This window comes from Mycteria americana, chromosome 25 (assembly GCF_035582795.1).
Source record: "Mycteria americana isolate JAX WOST 10 ecotype Jacksonville Zoo and Gardens chromosome 25, USCA_MyAme_1.0, whole genome shotgun sequence".
Classification (NCBI taxonomy): Eukaryota; Metazoa; Chordata; class Aves; order Ciconiiformes; family Ciconiidae; genus Mycteria; species Mycteria americana.
The window spans coordinates 1,440,207-1,461,176 of NC_134389.1; the positions used below are offsets into that span (position 1 = coordinate 1,440,207).

General features: G+C 49.8%; 1 protein-coding gene across 3 annotated transcripts in view; it reads left to right on the plus strand.

Moving 5' to 3' along the window:
- The window catches only part of GATAD2B (GATA zinc finger domain containing 2B), a 41,499-nt gene that overhangs the window by 4,234 nt on the left and 16,295 nt on the right, over window positions 1-20,970 (plus strand). Inside the window, exon 1 of one of the 3 annotated variants that reach the window (XM_075524704.1) lies at window positions 10,834-11,070. The exons of 1 other annotated variant lie outside the window; for it this stretch is intronic. The gene's annotated coding sequence lies outside the window, so the exon portion shown is untranslated. Of the gene's footprint in view, window positions 1-10,833; window positions 11,071-11,797; window positions 12,161-20,970 lie in introns of those variants that run through there. One more of the 3 variants, XM_075524706.1, reaches the window with a different exon arrangement.

The following is a 20,970-nucleotide window of genomic DNA, read 5'->3' on the forward strand; positions in this document are numbered from 1 at the left end:
GTGCTCGCACGCATCCCGGTGGACCGTCTGCCCGGGGAGAGGCTCGTTTTGCCTTGGCACGTATTTATTGCGAGAGGTGGAGTTGAAAGGCTTATCTGGGTCATTTGAAAAAGAGATTTTTTTTTTTAATTATTTTTTTTTTTCCCTTAAAGAGCATTACTCTGAAATTGGGACTTTGTCAAATACGTCACCCTGCCTGGTGTGACGCTCAGGATCTGATCTTGCTTTCGGGGGCTCTCACGGTCCGGTTGGGGTAGATGATAAAGTTTCGTGGCTGGACGGCTGCCGGTGGCCCGGGGATGTGCAGTGCTTCTTGTTTTCCTGCTTGTTTTTTTTGTTAAAGCTGGAAATGAATGGACATAAAGTTTAGCTAACCCTAAAATGGAGCTACATACCTGGTGGCTGTCCTGGTGCTTTCCGGCTCTCTATGGGGAGAGTTGAGGCTGACGGTGACGTTCCCCCTGCCCTGAGCATCGCCAGCCGAGCAGTGCGTCCCAAGCTTTCCTGCTCTTTCCCGGACCTCCAGCTAAACTGGAAACCGGCCTTCGGACACCGCTGCCTTCATGCGCCAAACCTGATTTGGAGAGAAATTATTTCCTGGGTTAATTGGGCAGAGGATGGAAGCCGTCCCGGTGTCGTGGTGGTGCCTGGGTCTGGCGATGGATGTGGCTCGGCTTTGATGGGGATACGGAGAGAAACCGCCTCGGGCTGGGGAGGGGAGCGGGGACCCCCAGGCGTGGGGGGGGTCGTTTGGGCATGGCAGGTCCCGTCCTTGAGCTGGGCAGCTCTTTCATCTCGTACTATTCCCTTGGAGGCATTCCTTGCCCTTTGCTCTCTCCCCTTCAGATACCCAAAATCTTAAAGAATGCCGTTAGGATTTTTTTGTTGTTTTTAATGGAATCAAGGAAAACTGAAGTAGTTCCAGGGGTGGTTTTGTTGTTTTTCCCCAGTGTGATCCGTACAACTGGGGCAATGAGCTCTGTATAACGAATACAAGAGTGAGGTTTGCCCTCTGTTTGTTTTAACAACTCTAGGTGCTACTTCTAACAGAACAAAGCCGTGTTTTCAAGTAGAGCTCTGGCCCGTTTGCTGATAATACTGCCCTAAGGTACAGGGGCTTCCTTCTTGTGACTGATCGGTTCCCTCCTGTCGCCTTACGGTCTTGTCTTGTTCAAAACATGGATGATTATCCCAGGTCGGATGGTTTTAGGTTTGTCAAGCGCCTCGTTGCATGCACAGACCTTGGAAAGCTCGTCCGCATCCGTGGGAAGTGGGTCAGGGAAGAGGCTACAGTGCCGGGATTTATTCTTTTTTTTTTTTTTTTTTATTCTCCATGATTTTCATATAAATGTGGCGTATCGCTTCTAATTGCTCGCTCAGCCCTCGCAAAGGCGGGATTATTTAAGATGCATTGAGGAAAGGGGGATAACGCTAAACTTCGGATCGCAGTTAGTTTTACAACTCTGCCCCTTGGATGCGGAATATCATCCGGTTATTTGTGATAACGGTATCCAGAATATGCCTGAAATCCTTCTGAAGACCAGCACCAGCATTTGGAATTTGGAGGGTGTGAGGAGAGGCGCTTCCAAGCCTCCTCTCTAAAATTAGACCGAAGACCGGCACGGAGGAGTCTATAAAGAGCCTCGGGGTTTTTTTTTTCCACGGAGCATTGACGTGACCGTTGCATGTCAGTCCTGCATCCATTTTGTTTCATCCCTAATCAAAGTCTTTCGGCTTCGTGGCGGCAGCAGGTATTTCCAGGTAGGTGGTACCAACTCCAGTGGAGCCGTGCATGTGCCGGGATGGCGTAACAGGCTTTCACTGGATGGAGGGTGCTACTGCTCAGGTTTGAGTGCGTATTTTGGGGCTGAACCCTGAAATTGTCCGATTTCAGAGTCCCGGTGGTAGATTAGAGGCAGCCTTTGCTTACAAGCCCTGCCTGGTTCCTCAAGGTCGGAGGAGCATCCTGCCGGATGATGGAAAGAGTTGCAAGAGGGGAGAGAGAGGCATTAAAAGACCATTAAGGTGGTGACGGAAAGCAAAAGCCAGAGAAGTTCTCGGTTCGGGCTGAAATGAGCTGTCTCCCCTCCGGTCCCGCGGCGCAATGGAGAGTGCCGAGGAAGGAGGAAAGGTGTCCTGTCGTGCTCGGAGTCACGGGAGGATCTGCCCTGAGCCGTGCGTTTCCTCCCGCTTATTGGTTTTCGTCGCAGCAGTTGGCGTTCTCGTCGCGGTTCTTTTCCTGCGTAAATTTTTCATGCCTGGTCTTTAAAGGCAAATCTCGCTGCTGTTGAATATGCAAACGCGCGGTGCCGTCGGTGGGGCGGCTGGTGCATGCGCTCTCCTCTCCCAGCGTGCCGGCTGCCGGAGCCGTGCGCTGGTGCCTTTCGGGCGCCTGCGTCAAAATAGCAGCTCTGTACGGCTGCGCGGGGGCCAGACGGTGCTAATAATAAAATAACTTGTGGCCGTGTACCCTTCGGTTCAACGGAAGAGTTAAAAATGGCATAAACCACCCAGTTCTGGATCCTGTAGGGTCAGTGGTGGCGGTGCTGCTGCTCCGCACCCCGGTGCTGCTGGACTTGGGCTTCTGGGGCAAGTTGTAGCGACCACAAGCTCAAACTGCCTGAAGCCAATAAGAGTATTTTTCCAGAGTATCCTGGATTTAGGCCTCGTTTTCATTGAATCTCAGAAACTGAATGCAAGAATCCCATTTTCTTTGGGATTAGACCTAACCAAAACCCATCTGTCATCTTGGGAAGAGGATGCCGCTGCTTACTGCCTGTTTTCTGTCTCCCGGACCTGCAGCTTTGGGTTATGCCCTGTCCGTACCTGGGAGCGGAGCAGCTATGTGCTTCGATACATGAAGATAAACTGTTTAAATACTTATCCTGCATTCCAGTTAATGCTCTGGTTTGGTATTGGGGGCTAGAAACAGGATCTTTATCACCCAGCCTGCATGAAGATAAATATTTGCAGGGAATAGAAACCCTTCTGCCTGCACCATCTCGAAGCGTTACCTTTCCCCGTCCAAATCTTTTGGGGCCTGATGTTGCGGTCTGGGATGGCTGGGGTTCCCCTGGGGAGCAGACGGGCGCATCCCTCCTCTTCCCAAGGCAGAGTGGTTCCGAGAGGCAAGCTACGGAAATGGGATTTTGGAGGAAAGAGGCCAGACCTCTCCCTGCTGTCTTGGGGAGCTCATGTGTTGGGATCAGGCTTTTTATCCCTCTTCTGCCGAGCCCGAATACCTTTTGGTCGCATCCCTACCAGCCAGGAAACAGATGAAAGTGTGTTTCTTCAAGCTCTCAGCAAGGAAGGAGGATGTGTCCTCCTGAAATGCCTCTCATCGGAGACTAAACCTAGCTCTTTTCCCCCAAACTGTTCGCCCTGGTGTAAGTCAGCTCCGGCTCCCTGGTCTCCTCCGGTCTGTGGAAGAAGCTTTCTCATCGACATCCTGGCACGAAGACTTGCAAAGCAAATGTGCGAGATCTCGCTCTGCACCGCCCCGGTATCGCATCCTCACTTCGAGGAGCAGGGGAGACGTGAATGGAGATGGATAACCTAAAGTCCTCCTGCCGATGAGGTTTTTGCTGCTGACAAGTTCTGGGTTTAACGGTTTGCTTGTCTTTTTTTTTTTTTCTTTTCTTTTCCCGACTGCCTAACACAGTTTGTAGGAGAAGAAAGATAATTCACTTTAATGAATTATAAAACTTGTTTCACTGCAGTGGGTCTTCATTTTTCCTTTTGTCTGCAGCAGAGTCACTGTTTGAGTAGAATAAAATTAACTTAGTCCCTGAAAAGACAAAAGAGCTGAAACTCCTCGCTGCTGAGAGGAGCTGAGGGAGGGAGGGGGCAGGACATTATCTCAAAGGCCCCATATGCTTTGCCAATCATAATGTTTTGGGGTTTTTTTTTGTAATCTGGAGTTTTATGTTTAAACACTTTGCCATTTAAAAATGGTTCTTTTATATATATGTATTTTTGTTTTCCCAGTCAGTCGCTGAGAACTATACGCATGTATCCGGAAACAAACTGTGTAAAATTAATGAAACTCTGCAACATCTTTGCAAACACCTACAGGCGTAGTCTCCTCTCCGTCTGCGCTCCGGCAACTACCCGCGTTTAGTGAGGGGCCGAGATATTGAATGGAAAACCTACTTGTCCATTATGCTGTGTGACTTGCTACGTAATCGTAGGGAATTTTAAGACTTATGCTGTTGAGTATTCGTTAAAGTTGGATCGTTGTCTCAGTTAGGTGGCTGAGTGAAGGTCCGCACCGGGGCTTTGACTGGGGAGTAGCTGGAAATCCGGGCATCAGCTGAGCTGCTCCCAGTTTAAAACCACCCTTTAGGTGGTGGTTTGTAGCGATTACCCACAGTGGGCGACCGATGTGCGGGTGTAACCTGCTCCTGTATCCGGAACGAAGCTGTCCGCTCCTCAAACACATCTGTTAACGCCCTGCACGGTCTGGCTTACCTTTGTCACCAGCCAAGAGGTGATGCTCTTCAGATTTTTTTGTTTTTAAAAGGGGATTTTGAGTGAAAGGAAATAAATCAGACAGATGCGGACTTTCCGAGAGTTTCAAAATGGTTGCTTGGTAGTAGTCCCTTGTTGTTGAGTAAGTCCAAACCCAATGCATTTTCCCTTTCTGTGAATCACTCCTTAACTTGCTTCTTATTAAAGTCCCTGATTCTAATTTAATCTTGGAGACCTGACAACTTTAAATACCTACTAGTGCAGCGTGAGTCCGATTTGGCATTTCAATAGCTTATTGTTTTAGTCCCTGCAACAATTTCAACAAACCAGCGGCCATGCAGAGGAAGGCGGCACTTTGGTGTCCGTGGCCGGAGCCTCCGCTCTCAATTTGGAGGCACTGGTTTAACGTAACGCTCCGTGTTCAGTACCCCCGGAACAACACATGGGTCTGCTGAAATAGAGGAAAGATGCTAAGAGACTTGTTTTTAAAGGAATGGCTTTAACGGAAGATCAGGTCCTGAATTTCTTTAGTAATACCGTTTTAAAATAACCTCCCTTCCGGGCTCGGCTGTATTTAGTCGGTGTGTTCTGCTGAGATTTGGATAAATCAAAGGAATGATGGGTTGGGAAGCTTGCTGCAAGCAACCAAGGATGTCTCAATAAATTGCTGGGCACCATATGGCAGTTTTGGGTGTTTCTCTCGGTGTGCCGGTGAGCCCATTTTCTCAATGGCTTGCCAATGGGGTTTGGTTGGACCACCAGCAGCCCCTGGACTCCTTGATTTCTCTTCCCCATATGGGCTTTTTTTGTTGTTTTGCTCTCACACTGGCATTTTTGTGCTAATTGTACTTGCTTTACTCTCATTTAGTCTGCTGCTCTGAAATACGTGGACCCAAAGTGCCGCTCACTAGTTTTACGTTTCAGTGCTGAAAACAACTGGACTGGGAAGGCGGCAGCTGCTGGACATGGTTAGCTTCCCACGCTTTGTGGTGAGGATAGAAATAGGACTGCCGTCCATTCGCTTTCCGGTGGGATAGCACCATGATGAAAATATCGCATTGCAGTTAGTCGGTGGTGTCATGGATGGTGACCGGTCTGTTAAAATTGCCATTAAAAGTGAGTGAGGGGAGCTAACCTTGGCACTCTATTGAATTTTTCAAAAGGAGATCAGTCAAAGGACAGATCTGAGCCTTGGTTGTGTTGCGTTTTAGAGAGAGTTGATAATTTCAGAGGGGTTAACCCCAGACCTGGACTGAACTTAGGTAGTGGGGTTACACCAGTTGTGAGCAGCCTGTAGAAAATGAAATAACTGTGAATTAGGCTGAGGCAGTCTGGTGGTCTTTTCCTGGTGAACATTGTTCTGCTTCCTGTGAGTTTGCTGGTGAAACCTTGTTCACCAGTTCCTTTGCCTTGAGATTAGCAGCCTTTGAAGTAGTATTGAATGGCAAATTAAAAAAAAAAACAAAAAAATTTCATTCCTTTCCTCATGTAATCATCTTCCAGTTTTACCAAAATATTTTTCAAAGTACTTGCTGTTAGTCTGAAGCTGTATTACGATGATGACGATCATCTGCTTGCTATTGGCTAATGAGAAGGAAGGAAAGCAGGTCCAAAAAATGTGAAGAGGAGGGGATTTGGTCCAGGATCCCTCTGTTTTGGAGGAGAAGAGGCAGCTCGGATGACAGATTTATAACCAAAGGACAACGCAGGTGGGGAATAAGCAACGAGGGAAGAGAGGAGTCCTGCTGAAACCCACCCTATTCCCATCGCTCGCTTTGCTGCAGAAAGCTGTCCTGTTTGGGTCCTGCTGTGTTGGAGACTTTCCGGTGCTCCCGGGCACAACGAAGAGCAGTGACAGACCACAGGACAGGGGTTTTTTTTTTGTGGTGTTTTTTTTTTTTTTTTTTTCCCCCAGAAAAATGATTAGGAGAGATTTATTGTTCTTTAGATGTGTTGATTTGAAATACCAGCAGCACGGATGCAAGTCTGTATCCTGACCTGTCCTTCGGTTCATCACGGAGCCTTGTCTGGAGATTCAGCATGGGATTTGGGCAACGCTGAGGAGCGATGCTGCCGGTGTCCCCATCCTTTAGTGATACAGGGATGTTATTGCTTTGAATTGCTGACTTTATTACTAGTCCTGTATTTACACCACCAACAACTGTCTGTTGTTGGATGTTTAGTTCTGGTTGAAGTTAAAATTCAATAGAAGTGTTGTAATTAAATCTTTTTCTCTTCCCCAACCACTATCGTGACGTTTACTGCTCTTTGGATCGTGGGCTTTCTTCTTGTCGTAACTTCATATAATGGGTTTGTATATGAAATTAGCCTTCCTTCCATCTTCACACCGAGTGTTGGGAGACTTCTGGGCTCAACCTCATTACCAGCATCTACCTCCAAACCCACCCTCTGCTCTTCATCTCTTACGCCCTTCTCCTGTGCAGTTAAATGCGATGGATTCATCACTTGTCCCTGATGTCGGGAGCATTACCCAATTTTATTGCTTATTTTGGAGTTGTGGCACTGTCGTCGTTTCCTGGGCCAGTGTGCGGTGGTCAGATTATGGGCTAAATCTCACCCTGCCGTTACTTGGGTACCACGCTGCCTTAGTCCTTTAACAAGTGACTTCATAATTCAAACTTTCCAAATATTTCGTCCCAATAAATTAACTCCAGGCATCCTACTTTTCTGGTCAGCCGCCTCTTTCTTACCTTCCTGATTAGTTACCTGGGAAAGCTTGAAGGTTTGCCGCCCTAGAGACCCTTGCCACCCGTCCTTTGTGTATTATATATAAGAATCGCTGTAAAAGCGTAAATGAAGAGAAGACGGGGACTTCTGGGCTAATCACCCAGCAGAGCCGACGGGAATGGGGAGAGATTTCTCAGCGATGGATCACCTGCAGATAATGAATTGGGTTCGGGAAACAGAGCCGCATAAAAGCAGCTATTGTTAGCACTTTTGCAGACTTCGTCAAAGGCCTTTTCATACTGGAAATAGAAGCACCCAGAGGATAGGTCCTTGTGAAAGGACCCTAAAATTCAATTAAATGAACAGTCCAGTGATGTTTTACCAATACCTTTCCCCATCCTGGCCATAAAGATCTTTCAGAAGCCTTGCAACAGCGGGATAAAGGACAGGGCAGGAGGAGAGATGTAAGGCATCTTCAACCACCTCTAATTTGTTGGAAACAGTTTCATCTCTGCCGAATCTCCGCACGCCTTAAAACAAGGATGAAAGGTCTGGAGGAGGACGGCGAGTATGGAAAAAGCGTGAGACGGTCCTAAAAATCAGAGAATGGAAACGGCTGAGGACAGAGAAAAAACGCTGAAGAAACTTTTTGCTGCGGTGGGCTGATGTCAATGAGGAGGTGAGATAAAGAAGTCTAGGATGGAGATTTCCCTAGAGGGAACCATTTGAGGTAGCGCAATCTCCTCCTTGATAGCGGTTGATGTTTCTCCGTGACATGGTGAAGAAATTACAAGCTGCAAGGCTGGGCAGAGTCTCCCTGCAGTGCCCGGGGAGGTGAATACCAGTGAGTACCAGTGTACACCAGTATACGGGCTGGGGCTGCACTGAGCATCGTACGTGGACTCAGTGCTGGGGGACTGAATTTCGCCTGCGAAGACCCGCAGCCGAGGACACGTTGCTGAGGCGTGAATGTTGACAGTCAGCAAAAACATCTCAATTCTGGGTTTTAAATGAAGAGAGGGTCAACTTTGTCTGTAATCGGACCCAAGCAGCGTTACATTAAAGATAACGGCAGTCTGCGGAGGGAAAGGAAAACCGGTGCCGGGGTGTTGGTGAGACGGCTTCCTCCAGCCCTGCCTGGACTTGAGAAGCATTTCCCAGGTATTGCCGTGTAGGTTTTTTCCCTGGGATTGAACAGATACCGTGAAAGACGAGTGTTTGCTCCCTGGGAGAAGCCACGCGTGCCCATCTCTGCGTGGAGGGGCCGGACCCACCAGCGATGACCACCAACCGCAGCACATCAGAGGCTGCGGGTTTCTTCACGCCATATGGAAGAGACATTTCCTAACATAATACCTTCTTTTTTCCCCCCTGAGACCCCAAAACACATCATTTCTTCAAGCAGAACCTCAGGGTTTCTGAAGACTTCTCAGCTGTAATGTGCTTGGGCTTTCTCTTAAAAACTACCAATTTCTTAACCTGCGCTTCTCTTCTTCGTCCTCCCGTGACCTGCCACTCGGTCTGCACGATTTTGGTGGACGCAGCCTGGAAATAAGTCTTATTGGGGCCCAAACCACCACCTCATTAGTTTATAAATCTATGGTAACTACCATGTAATTAAAGCCTAATTAGTTATTTCCCCCTTTGTAAACGAAATTGTTCCATTTTATCTAATAAAGGCAAACTCGGGTAGTACCAGTGCTTGGAGTGGCATTGAAACTCTGCTTAATTACCAGATTCTCTGCAGCCCATAGGTTGTCTAAATACATGATAGTTACTGGGTATTATAGATTACATGGTTATTTGTGCACTGTGTAATAGCTTTATTTTTAGAAGATGATTTGATAATGCTTTCAGCGTGTAAAACCAGTGAAACCTGTGTGTGCTATCTCGAAAAAGATGTAATTTGTAAGTCGATCACTTCTGCTTGCTCCACAAATAAATTAAGTGTAGTACTAATACTAATTACACGCAGGGAGTCTCTCCAAATTGACGCCAGTGCTCTTGTTAACCTTTGATTAGCACCATTTTGTGATTTGCAACCCAAAATGGAAGGTTCCTAGTTCATCAGTTATTTCAGCCGCCCGGTCACACCAACCGTTTTCGTCTGAACCGTTGAGACGCCGATTCTCATTCCGTGTTTGGCAAAGCCGGGTTTGTGCTGGGTTTTGGGGTAATCTGTCCGTTCACCAGCTTTGGACAATGCTTGAAGGGACTCGTTAACGGAGGGGGTTAGACCAATAAAGGATGCGGCGTGGGAAGGTGGATGAGGCCTTTCCCTTTGGATAGGAACTTATATCTCCAATATATTTTACCATTTTAAGTAATAAATGGTAAAATGTGTTGGAGATGCCTTATGAAAAGGATACAGTCATTCAAAAAATTCTGTTTGAAGTTTTTTAACCTATTTCTGGACGTGTATCGGTAGGCGTTTGGGTAGGGTAAGCGTCGGCAGCCCAGCTTCGCTTCGCTGTCACCTCAGGCTCTCCCTCTCTCGAGTTCTCCATTCTGGCTTGCGAAGACAGGAGAATATTGGTTTTATTTCTGCTTTCAGCATAAAGAAACTGAATTCGATAATTCCGATTTTATAAAAAGCTGATGGAGTGGCGGAGCCGGACTAAGATGAATGTGAATCATTTCTGTCCTTGTTGCTTTTGGAGGAACTGCTCGGTGTGCTGGATGCTCAAAATGCACGTTAATTCCTTAACGAGGCCTCAAACTCATCACCATCATCCTTACTGCTGCTCCCTCCTGCATTTCATCTTCAGTCGCTTGCTTCCACCTCTAGACTTTAGGGCATCCTTTCCTTCGCCGTAGGGAACGGTGCCAGAGCCGCGGGAATCGGTCACCTTTGAGATTTGGGTAAAACAGCTCAGCCTGAGGTTTGGTAGAGCCGCTCTCTGCTGGAGTCCGGTCTCAGGTGCCACCAGCCAAAAATCCTACCGGATCCTTCCTCTCCGCCGAAGGAGGGAAGATGAGATGCCAAACCCACAGCCGGTGTCTTCGAAACCATCCGGGTGTTTGAAACCCGTCAGAGCTCCAGACCGGGCTCCGCTGTCCCAAGGGTGCGGAGATGCCCTCCTCCAGCGAGCAGGGATGCAGTCACCCGTGCCGCCGGTCCACCCTCGTGCCGCGGTCGGCTTCGCCGGCATCCCTCGGCATCTTCGCTGGGACCGGCGTGCCGTGAGCCGGGCGCTGGAGAGGACGCTTTGACGCCTTACCCTACCTTGGGGTGCAGGGGTTATTTGGGGGGAGGGGGAGGAAGCAAAGCCTTGCACGCGCCAGCTCGGCGTGCAGAGCGTCGAGGGACCCGACCGTCGTTTTTCGGGAGCGAAACAGTTAAAATACCATCAGAGGAAAGGAGCTCTCATGAATGAAGACAAAGTTTGGCGGGGGGCCAGGGGCTGCTGGCGGCCGGGGGGAGGGAGGGGGCGGCAGCCAACTGACTCTTATACCACAACCCACTTGAAAAAAAAAAAAAAAAAAAAATTAGAAAAAAAAAAAATTAAGAGATAATTCCATGTCCTGAGGTTACAAACCGGCTGCAACTGGTTTTTTTTTCAGGTTTTTTTTTTTTTTTTCCTCTCTCTCTCTCTTTTTCCCTACCCCGCGAGGCATCATGGGTAAAAGTAAGCATCCCCCTTTTCTTTTGTTTAATATAACAGTACAGCGCATGATTGGCAGGGAAGTGCCCGTTTTGAGACAGGGTTTCTGCAGGTCCCTGGAGGGGGATGGCACGCGGGGCCGCCCATGCTCTTCCGAGAGGGCTCCTCGTAAAAAAAGCTTGGCTCTTCCTCGCCCTCCTCTCCCCCCTTCCCGCTCCGCCATCCCCGCTCCCCGGCTCTCCTGTCCCCCCTTCTTTTCTCCCTAATTTTCTTGACAACTAGAGGAGGCAGCAGGAGTATTGTACCTGTAAGTATTCTTTAGACTGTCCTTTTTTTATTTTATTTTTAATTTTTTTTAACAGACAAAAGGCTCTTTATGGATTATCAGATCTGCTTTTTCTCTCTCTCTCTCTCTTTTTTTTTTTTTTTTAAAAAACATGAGTTTGGCAGCTAAATGTAATGTCTTTACAGAATATTTTAAGGAGAAAACTAGCACTGTTGCTTGTATTTGCTGTTGGAGCGGTTCCTTTCCCTCTCCCCCCCCTCCAAAAAAACCCCACCTCTCGCCAGGCTCCTACCATCGCTATTCTGCTGGAATTACTAAATCCAACCCTCCCCGCTCTACCGCTGCAACGGAAAGCTGATTTAGGGTATTTAAAAAAAAAATAATAAATTTATTATATTTTTTTTCTTTTGTCTCTAGCGCCGATGGTTTGATGTAACAGCATCCCCCCCTCCCCCCATCATTTTATTTTATTTTATTTTTATTTTTTTCTCCTTTCGTCTCAGCCCCGGCCCCGCTGTGCACGGAGGCCGCCAGCTGACGGGCGCGCGTGGCTCGCCGCCAGCGCGCAGGAGCGTGCGGCGCGCACAAAGGCAGGGCCTGCAGTCGAGGAAATCGCGGCGCATTATATAAGGAAGCCTGCGTCATCCCCGGCTTGCTCAGCCTGACGGATGGGGAGGAGAGGTGGAGGAGGATGGAGGCGAACGCTCCCCTTTCCCCCCCTCTCCTTTATTACTAGTATTATTATATATTTTTTTTTCTAACTGACCGGTTCATCGAGGGTGGGGAGCGTTTTCCAGCTGGCAGGGCTGGCTTTCCCCAAAGCGTGCGATCGCAGCCAAATTCCCCGTGAAGCAGGAGGAGTGTTTTCATATTTTTTTCCCCCTCATTGAGGGGCAAAAAGCAGCTTTTTTTTTCCTTTCCCCTCTCCCCATCTGCCACAACCTGAAAATGGTTTCACGGGGTAAGGTGTAAGGTCCGTTGCGCTGGATGCAGCAGCCGTCATTGCCTCCTCCTAATAAATTAACTTCGCTAAAAAATGCGAACTTAGGAGGGGAAGATAGGAGAGGGAAAGAAGCACTTTTTCTGTCCGCCGCCTGCTCCCCACCGTTAGGTTCGTACTGTGCAGAACTCGACCTGGGGCTGCAAAACCCGGGGCTGCTCCGAGCCGGCCAGCGGTGATTTGGGGTCTGGGGGGGCCGGGGTTGTGTTTCACCAGCCGTGCAGTCCCCTCCGCTGCAGCCGCGGGCGTTTCATCCAGCGAGACGGAGTCGATTTGGAAGTTGCGATGTGTCTGTACCGACCAGGGCGCTTTTAGAATCATAGACAAATATTTTGTCCGTTCGTTTATTAATTTGCTTTCTGGATGGGGCTCCGGTTTGTCGGGGAAGGGTGAAGGAAGCCGGGTGGGGAGCCGGGGCTGTCGGAGGGGGGGACCGGTGTCTCCCATCGCTCGGAGCTGGGGATGGGAAGGGGAAACAGCAGAACTGTTTAACGAGTTTGCGCCGAAACGACCGTAAGAATTTACGGTCTGCTGCAACCGAGAGACAGCTCCCCGATCCTGTCGAAAACTAGCCTCACGGTTTGTCTTCTAAAATATTTTCTTTGTCTTTTTTTTTTTTCCCCCCTCTCGTGCATCTGAACGGCAGGGAGAAGCCTTGCTTAAACCCCCAATTTATGAATAACTCTCCTTTTACGCTCGGTGAATTTTTTTAAAGACTCTGCCAGCTATTTTCTCTTTGTTAAGGCTGTATTTAGGGCTGTGTGTTTCTTTAAAGCCTCGTGCACGTTCTGCTCTTGATAAAATCTCCGCGATAGGCCCTACGTATTTTTTTTCTTACCTGCATAAAAATTCCTCCACAGGGCTGTAGCGTAGTATTTCTCTTTGCGGCTCACACAATAATCCGAGCCCAGCGTAGTATTTCTTGACAACTTACAATCCGTAGCATCAGGATTCAAAGAGCAGCACGTTTTTATTCGATAGTGGGTTTTGTTTTTTTTTTTTTCCCCTTTGCATCAGTGTTCTTGCAGATCTTTCTTCAGACTGCCGAGCCGTTAAGTCATAATTACCTTTTTAGGTTATTATCCTTTTTATAGTATTGTATGGAAATGCTCGTCTTGGGAGCCAGCCATTTTGTGTGTGCTGTGTTGAAATGCATTTTACGATGTAGATGTTGGTTTGTATTCAGCCTAGATGGAAGCGAAGACGTCGGAGCGGTGCATGTGCCGGGCTCTCGGCAGCCCCTAGACACACGATTTCATCCCACAGCGCCGGCGGGCTCTGGATGAGGAGCCAAACCGTGTGAAACCCGTGGTTTGCATACGGGCTCGGTTTGTTTTTAGGCGTGCGAGGGGAATCGTGCGGTTCAGGGGTGCAAAAGTGGCTTTTGAACAGCGGGAGTGGAGCACGTTCAGGTAAGTTGGACCTCGTGTCCTCAGCGCATGTAAATGCCATTTCTGCTCCCTGAGCCCAGCAGAAGAGGGCTTTAAACAGCCTTTATTCCACCAACATAGTTTTTAATATATAAATTACGGCGTGGCGCGGTTCCTGTTGTTTGGAGGGACCAAGATGGTGGCAGAGCTGCTTGGAGTGCCTTCACTCTAACCTGGCTGCAGCACACGAGGACGGACACGCTGGTCGGGCATTGCGTCCCTGCGAACGTTACAGATAACGCAGGGATGTTGGGGTTTGGATGCTGGTGCAGGTGCCTGAGTTGCTGAGTCTCTTCTGCGCGACCCCGTGTGTTGTGAAGGTATTTGTTCTGGTAACCCAACCCGTTTGCTTTTTTGAACTAACGCAGCCTCAAATGTTTCTGAATTGCACGTGGAGGTGCCCGCTTCCCCTTGGGTTTTATTCCATGGGGTGGGTGGGGGGTACCCGCATCGCTTCCAAATCTCTCGTCCCAGTGGGGCTTATTCCTGCTGCTGAGCTGGGCCGAAGTCTGGTGTGAAGTCTAGGCTGAAGCTGGAAGCAATACTGAGCTGTCGATTCAGGCTGGGTCTGGCACTTGGGTGGTGGAAGGGCGGCTCTGCGACCATCACCTTCCCTGGATGCTTAAGGTCTGCTTGGATGGCTTGGAAGAATAAAAAATACTCAGGTGGGATTTACTGGCGACTGGTGTTACTGGCCGTGTGTTTGTGGCTGAAGGATGGTGTCCTAGTTGACGATGGCGACTGAAAACTGTTCGTGCCCGGGTGGGACGCGGGAGATGCTCTGCCCTCCTGGACCGTGTCACGTAGTCCGCGCCGGTGTTGGAGATATTTCTGTACGTCTCTCCTTCCCTATCAGGCCGGGAGAAAAAGCGTCCTCTTCTGCTGGAGTGTTGTTAGGCTGTAGTGATCCGTGCACACGGATGGACTTAGGCTGCGCTTGGGAAGAGTAGAAATTAATCTTTCTAGAAAATAGCCCTTCTCAAAGGGTTTAGGATGCTGCTGGTCTCCTGAAGCTGCTGCAGATGCCTGTCTATCTGTGTTCAGTTGTCACTTCTTGGTGGATGGCGCTGGCACTTGTCCTTCACCGCTGCTCCCCACCCAAACTCTGCCGATAACCTTTACAAAGGACTGTACGATCCCATTCCTCGTTTGAGTGTGACCAGCTTTCTTTTAATACAGCCTGCCTCCTTTCTCCATAGAGCTCTGGTTTAGCGACCTGCTTGTCACGGGGAGGATTTTCTCTCCCATAGGCACATCCATAAATGTGTGTGCAGGAGATGCGTGCACGTGCACGCTGTCGCCCCTGCAAAATTTTTGGCGTCTGCAGTGCCTGATCATCGCGTGGTCATGCCGTAACGTGGAGCGGGGTCAGTACTACGCCGTCACAAACAGCCTGGCTTTCTATCCAGGCAATCTCTGGAGGTGAACTACCCCGAGTGACTTCCTCGCCACCGGTCTCATCCTCACTGTGAGCGCTGAGCATCCTAGCAGGCTTTGGGGAGCACTGTAAGTGCCCTGAACCAGGCAAGGGCCGAAAGATTTGCTTTCGGTGCTTCGTCCTCCAAGAAGGACCTGGCCGGGCCGGCGCTGCCTCCTCCGCTGCTCCGGGCTGGCTGATCACATCTGGTGCTGCCCCGAAGCTGTGTCACGTTAGGCAGCAGGTACAGGCAGGGTTATAAAGGTGATGTCGTACCTGGATGGCAAAGAAACAAGAACAGAAATAAACATGCCATCTGCAGATGGAGCACATCCCTTTGCCCTGTGCACCGGTACCCGGAGGCTCTGCGTGGCCCCTGGTGCACAGCGTGTCCTCGCCCTTCTCCTCTGTGGAAGACGAGCGGCTTTGCAAGGAGCAGAGCAGGTGCCAGGTCTGGTTTGTCCTTTTATTTTCCTTTCATGCTCCCTTGGAGGCAGGAATCCAGGTAGCTGCCTCGGCTCTTCCGGGGCTGTCGGCCGCCTCGGTGCGGTAGCTCTGCTCATAGTAACTCCTTGTGCTGCTGGAGCAGAGATGAGTAAGGAAACTGGTCGTTACTGGGCGGGGTGGGACTGGGAGACCTTGTGTCACTGGAACCACGTGGCCGGGGGAAGATTTTCCTTTTAAGAAATGTCAGAGGAGATCTGTTGTAGAGTCCGTCTTGCCTCGGACGCTTATGACGGTGGCCAGTATAAACAGCTTCGCAGGAAGGCAGGAGCAGGGTTGCTAGGAGGATTTTGGAGCACGCTGCAAAAAGTTTTAGCCCCGGATGGTTCAGAGAGAAGGCAGATCAGAGATCCCTCGTGGCAGATCGGAGATCCCTTGTGCAGGGAGTCCGGAGCGGAGGAAAAGAGGAGACTTTCCTCTTGCCCAGCCAGGGATGGAGCGTTGGAGTGTGTCCCATCTCGGCTGATCCATGCTTGGTGTGGTTGATGCTGCCCGGAGTGTGGGCAGCCAGAAAGCTCCAGCCTGGCAGCTGGAGGAAGCCTCCGGCAGCGGTGGCATGACTTCTGGATGTCGTGGCCTTGACCTCGGGCTCCTCGCTCAGACTCCGGCGAGAAGGGAGGAGTGTATGTTGCACCTCCCGGTCTGGATCACATCCAGAGGCAGAAATTGGAGGATTTCTGTCTGTTTTTTCTGCATCTGCAGCCTCCCTCTTGGCTCCAGGGGAGTCTTGCTGAGTGTCTGCTGGTTTCTTAAGTAAGATTTTTCCTTCTGGGTACTGCTGGTTCTCGGTCGGGCAGGTAGGATGGCACATTATCTTGCATTGCCTTTCAGCTTCGCTGTGTGTCAGCCTGTTAATTGCAACCCATCAATTAGTTCTAGAGGGTCTGAGGCCGGGAATAGTGGCTGGACGACGCGGTTGGTCGCGTAGGAGTCGAGGAAGACAAAAGTGTGGGTTAGCACAACGGAGGAGCCCCAAAAGACAGACAGGGAAGGGGTTGTAACCTCCTGGGACTTCCCTGAATAAACTCGAGTTGAAATTCTGCTGATGCTGCCAAATTTTGGTTGCTTGGTCCCACCTTCATCAGGTGGATCTCAGAAGGATATTTATCTGTACAGGCTGCACGTTAAGAACCAGCTGTATCTAGTCCCTAGATATACTTGCTTCTCCAGTACAATATTAATTTTTTTGGCCCAACTTATTGTTGGCCAACTACTTGTTCCAGCTTTTAAAATAGTTGTGTTGGATTTTTTTTTATTTTTTTTCCCTTGTGGGTGCTGTATCAAATATAAATGGAAACTTGGGCTGCTGCTTTGTTTGTCTGGGAACGGCAAACCTGTCTTTCGAGCACCGGAGAAGTGAAACCGCCTAAAGCTAAAGGAACATATAGAGGAGCACATGATGCTGAAGCTAATGACTGCCTTGCCCCTGACGGTGCTGCATCGGCACAGACGGGCACCGGGCTGCGATGCTCTTGCGTTTCCGCACGCAACAAAGCGCCCGTGGTGTCGTCCGCGGGGACTTTATGAACCAAAAATGAAGGTGAGCCTGAAATATCGGGGAGTTACCATCAGTAGAGCACAAGGACGATGCTCCCATGGCAGCTAGGTGCTGTGGGTTCTCCGGCTCGGCTGCAGAAGTTTTGCTGGGATTCCTAGAAGGCATTTTTCCTCCAGCATCAGAACGGGGAAGATGCGGCCGTTCCAGCCTTGCTGACGATGCTGCGTTTCATCTCCCGGACCGCCCCACGTCCCTGCGTCGCGGGCGCTGAGCAGGGTGTCCCCTCTCCTCTTCTGGCCTCCTTCTCCCTGGGAGCCTCTTAAATGTTGGCTCTAAACTGACACCAGCTTTTTTTTTTTTTTAGGTAGTCAGGAAAGCTTGCTCACCTACAGAGCTGCAACTGGAGATAATTACAGTCTGTATCAAGTGGGAAACAAAACATGTTTTATAGCTCTCTTGTTTTCCCCTGGGGGATTTTGCCACCATTTGAGAATTTTGTATCAATTTTTTTTTTTTTTTTTTAAATAAAATTCCTTAGGGAAGCGAGAGGGAGAGCCTGCTTCCTGGGATGTGCCGCATCTCCGGGAGGGCTTTGCTGGAGGGAGGCGAGGCAGGATAATCTGGTTTGCGATGCCGTGTCGGTGAAGCTGTGCCGTCGTGCCCGTTGCCTCCCGTCCTTCAGGTGTGACTTGAGCAGACCCGTATCGTCTGGTGCAGCTGAACGGCATCGCTCAGTGTGCATCCATTTAACATTACTGTCTGATTAACGAGGCCGGTTTCTTCTGAAAAGTGGCTAAAATTCAGAGGGGGGTGGGGGGGAAGTCTGCTCTTGCTTAGTTTATAATCCCAGATTACTGATAAAGAGGAGATGCTCCGCAGCCAGTCCTTGTTCATGAGTCAAACCGGAGACGTTTAATCTCTGCTCTTCGTTTGGGTTACTGTGACACAGAGCAGGGCCAGTACTGAAGTTCCTGACTGTCTGACCTTCAGACCCGCTGAATAGCCCCTGGTTGAAAGAATTTCTGCTCTTTTCTGCTGATTTTTGGATGAAGTCGAGTGCTCTCCCCTGGCTTGCCCAGTTCTGCAGTCGAGGTGCTCTGGAAATTCCCAGGGCTCCCAGTAAAGCCGCAGTTTTTCCCCTCCCCTTCCCCCTCCTCGCAGCTGAGTGTTAACGCTGAAGGGCCCCATTCAACAAAGAATCTGAAGCCTAATTTAATTTTTATTGAATCTGGCTGAAAGCGTGTGCTCCTTAGCAAGCCTGGAAAGCCTCCTCTTGAAAGGATTAAATAGTTGTGGTACCTGTTTCTGATAACAGTGCTTTTGATTTGTTTCTAGTACCGAAGCCACTTACGTTAAAGGGGAGGGCATTTTGAAACCCTTCAGATACCATCTACTCGCGTCTCTGCAAGCAGGGCTTTCATTCATGGTCTGCTCAGTCCTTCCCACCAGCAACAAGTGGATGTGCTAAATGATGCTGCCCGAAATCTCGCTGACTGGTGGCCATCGAGTCCTGGAGGCTGGTGTGTTGTTTCCTCGGTGTTTGTTGGCCAAGACCTTGATTTCCTGACCCGGTGCGTTCCTCTTCTGCATCCCAAGATGGCGTTTCCTTAACTTTTCAAAAAACAAACTGCTCGTGCTCCAGCTCTGTGCTAGCGGGTGAGGGCAAAGCTGGAAAATCACAGGGATGCTGTGGTGCCGCGCGATGGAGCAAGATGGGTCTGTGTAGGTGAGGGACATCCAAAAACCCAGTTTGGTGATGGACCCGGTAGGTCTCTGGGCTTTCTGCAGGGAAGGGGAGGCAGAAGGAGACCTTCTGTCTTGCAGAGAGGCCGAGCAAAAGGTTTGTTTTCCTTTCGTACCGCTGCTGTGTCTCCTTTGTGGTCTTGGTGATGGTGAACCCTGGCTGCTGCTGACTCCATCGCTTGGCACAGATCCTGCCGGTGCCTCCGTCGCTGGCTTTGTTTCATGCTCTGACTCCGATCGGAGCATGGCGATAACGCTCCTCATCACCTGCGTGCCTGCAGACGGGGCTTTACAGCTTCCTTCTGCTCGCGGGTGCAGAGAGGCAGCCCGGCTCTGAACCAGCAGTTACTAGCAGGTAATTTCTTCTCTTTTCCCATGTAGCAGTTCAAAGGGACGGTGACTGCCATGGGTCTTTAAAGGAAACACACAACTCCGCTCACGTTTCATGGCGGTGCTTTACCTTGCTTAAATAACTGCCTGCGAAGGGGTATGGCTCGATCTGAAACCTCATCAGAGCCCAGCAACTCTCCCTTTGGGTACTTTGCTTTTTTTTGTCCGTGCCAGGTTTGCTGGATGTGGCACCTTGAGGTGCGGATGTCACCTTTCATATTTTTTATAACGGCCAAATTTTTACAACGTTCTGATGGTTTTCCTCGCGCAGGTACATCTCACTACCCTTCTGAAGGCCAGAAGACCACTGTGCGCTCAGGAAGGCTGAACCTCCTTTGTGCGCTCTAGTATTGTTTTATTTTTCTGCTTGCCAGCAATATTACAGCTGCGTTTGTCTTGTTGTCAGAACACATGACGTGAAGTATCCACGTGCATGAAGCAGCACAAGGTTTTTGAGTACCAAGACATAATTCAGTGAAATTGCTTCAGATTGCTTATCAGTCAAGGTGGCACCAGCTCTCCTGTGCTCGGTGTGTGTTGTTTGGGTTTTTTTTTAAGCGATATGTTCAGTTTACGTTTCCGTGTGGAGCTCGTTTCAGAGGGACAAAGTGACTTCCCAGTAGGGGGGAACCTGCAGGATGACTTGACCGCACCGTGGGTGGGTACCACTATCTAGGGATGCTTTTTTAACGTGTCCTCTAGCAAACACCGAAGCGACGGCTGGTTAGAAAGTGCCTGTGCTCCCTCCCCATGCGTCAGCCTTTGTCTGCCAGGTATCTGGACTTCTCCCTCCTCCTCCTCGCTTTCTTTCATCTCCCAAGAGTATGAAGTGGAGGAAGCAGCCGTGGAGGCCCTTTCATGGCTGAGTTAATTGGAGCTCGGCGCTTTCCCAGCAGCCGGATCCAGACCGCAGCGCTGGGTGCGGTGAGGCTTCTCGCTATCCCATGGTGTCTTAAATAACCCATCGCCACTCACAGCTTCAATTTAACCTGGGGTCACTTCTTAGGGATGGGGGTGGAGAGCAGCATTTCATGTGTCTTCCTTGGCTTGCCCGTGCTTGCCTTTCTATATTTGGTTGCAGTAGACGTGCATTTTCCTGCAGAGAGACGAGACTGTCAAGTAGAAAGAAGTCTAAGGTGCTCACCTTGAACATGGCAGTCTCTTTGAGATCAGACTGTGCCAGAGGCTTGGTCGGACTTTTTTTCTGTTGCATTGCAGATTTGCATTTGTTTTCTTGCTGCCTGCCACGACTGCACCCCTTTTTTTAAGAGTAAGGTTTCTCGAGCACGGTTCGTACCCTCGAAACCATATTGATGCTGTAGTTGAACTTGTGTGACAGCTGTACTTTGGAAGATGTGTAATTATAGGGGATTTAAAACTGAGCCAGAACGTTTTCCTGGCAGAAATTTGGCTCGGCGAAGCTTTATCTCGTGAGTGACTTGGAGCCAAGTTTAGGAAGCTCCACCTGAAGCGAGCGTGGAGGAGCAGAAGTGCCTGAGATTCAGCCGCTTTGGCCTCATCTTTCAGCTCGGAGCACGCAGACCTTATTAACGAGCCCCTGTGAGCTGGTGGCGTGCGGAGCGAAAAAAGTTATCGGCGTTCTTGAGACGGCCACGTTTTAATTCTGACTTACTCCCTGGTGGTTTGTCATCGTCCCCAGCCCCGGTCTGCGTGTCGGTAGGTAAAGACCTCACCGAGCTGGTCTTTCCTTGTTTTCAGGTGGAGCTCCCTTGGCTTTTTTTTTTGTTGTAGCTGGTTTCTTATCAGTCTGGGAGCAGAGAGATGAGGTTGGGATGGGCTCTGCGGCTCCTTCCCCCTTTTTTTACTGCATCTGTTTGCCACGGGGCATTTTTGCACCTGGAGGAGAGGCAGGAGGTCGGCCAGGGAAGATGGAGAGCAAGCGTGGGTGGGGATGCTCTTGTGCGTGCCTTCATCCCTT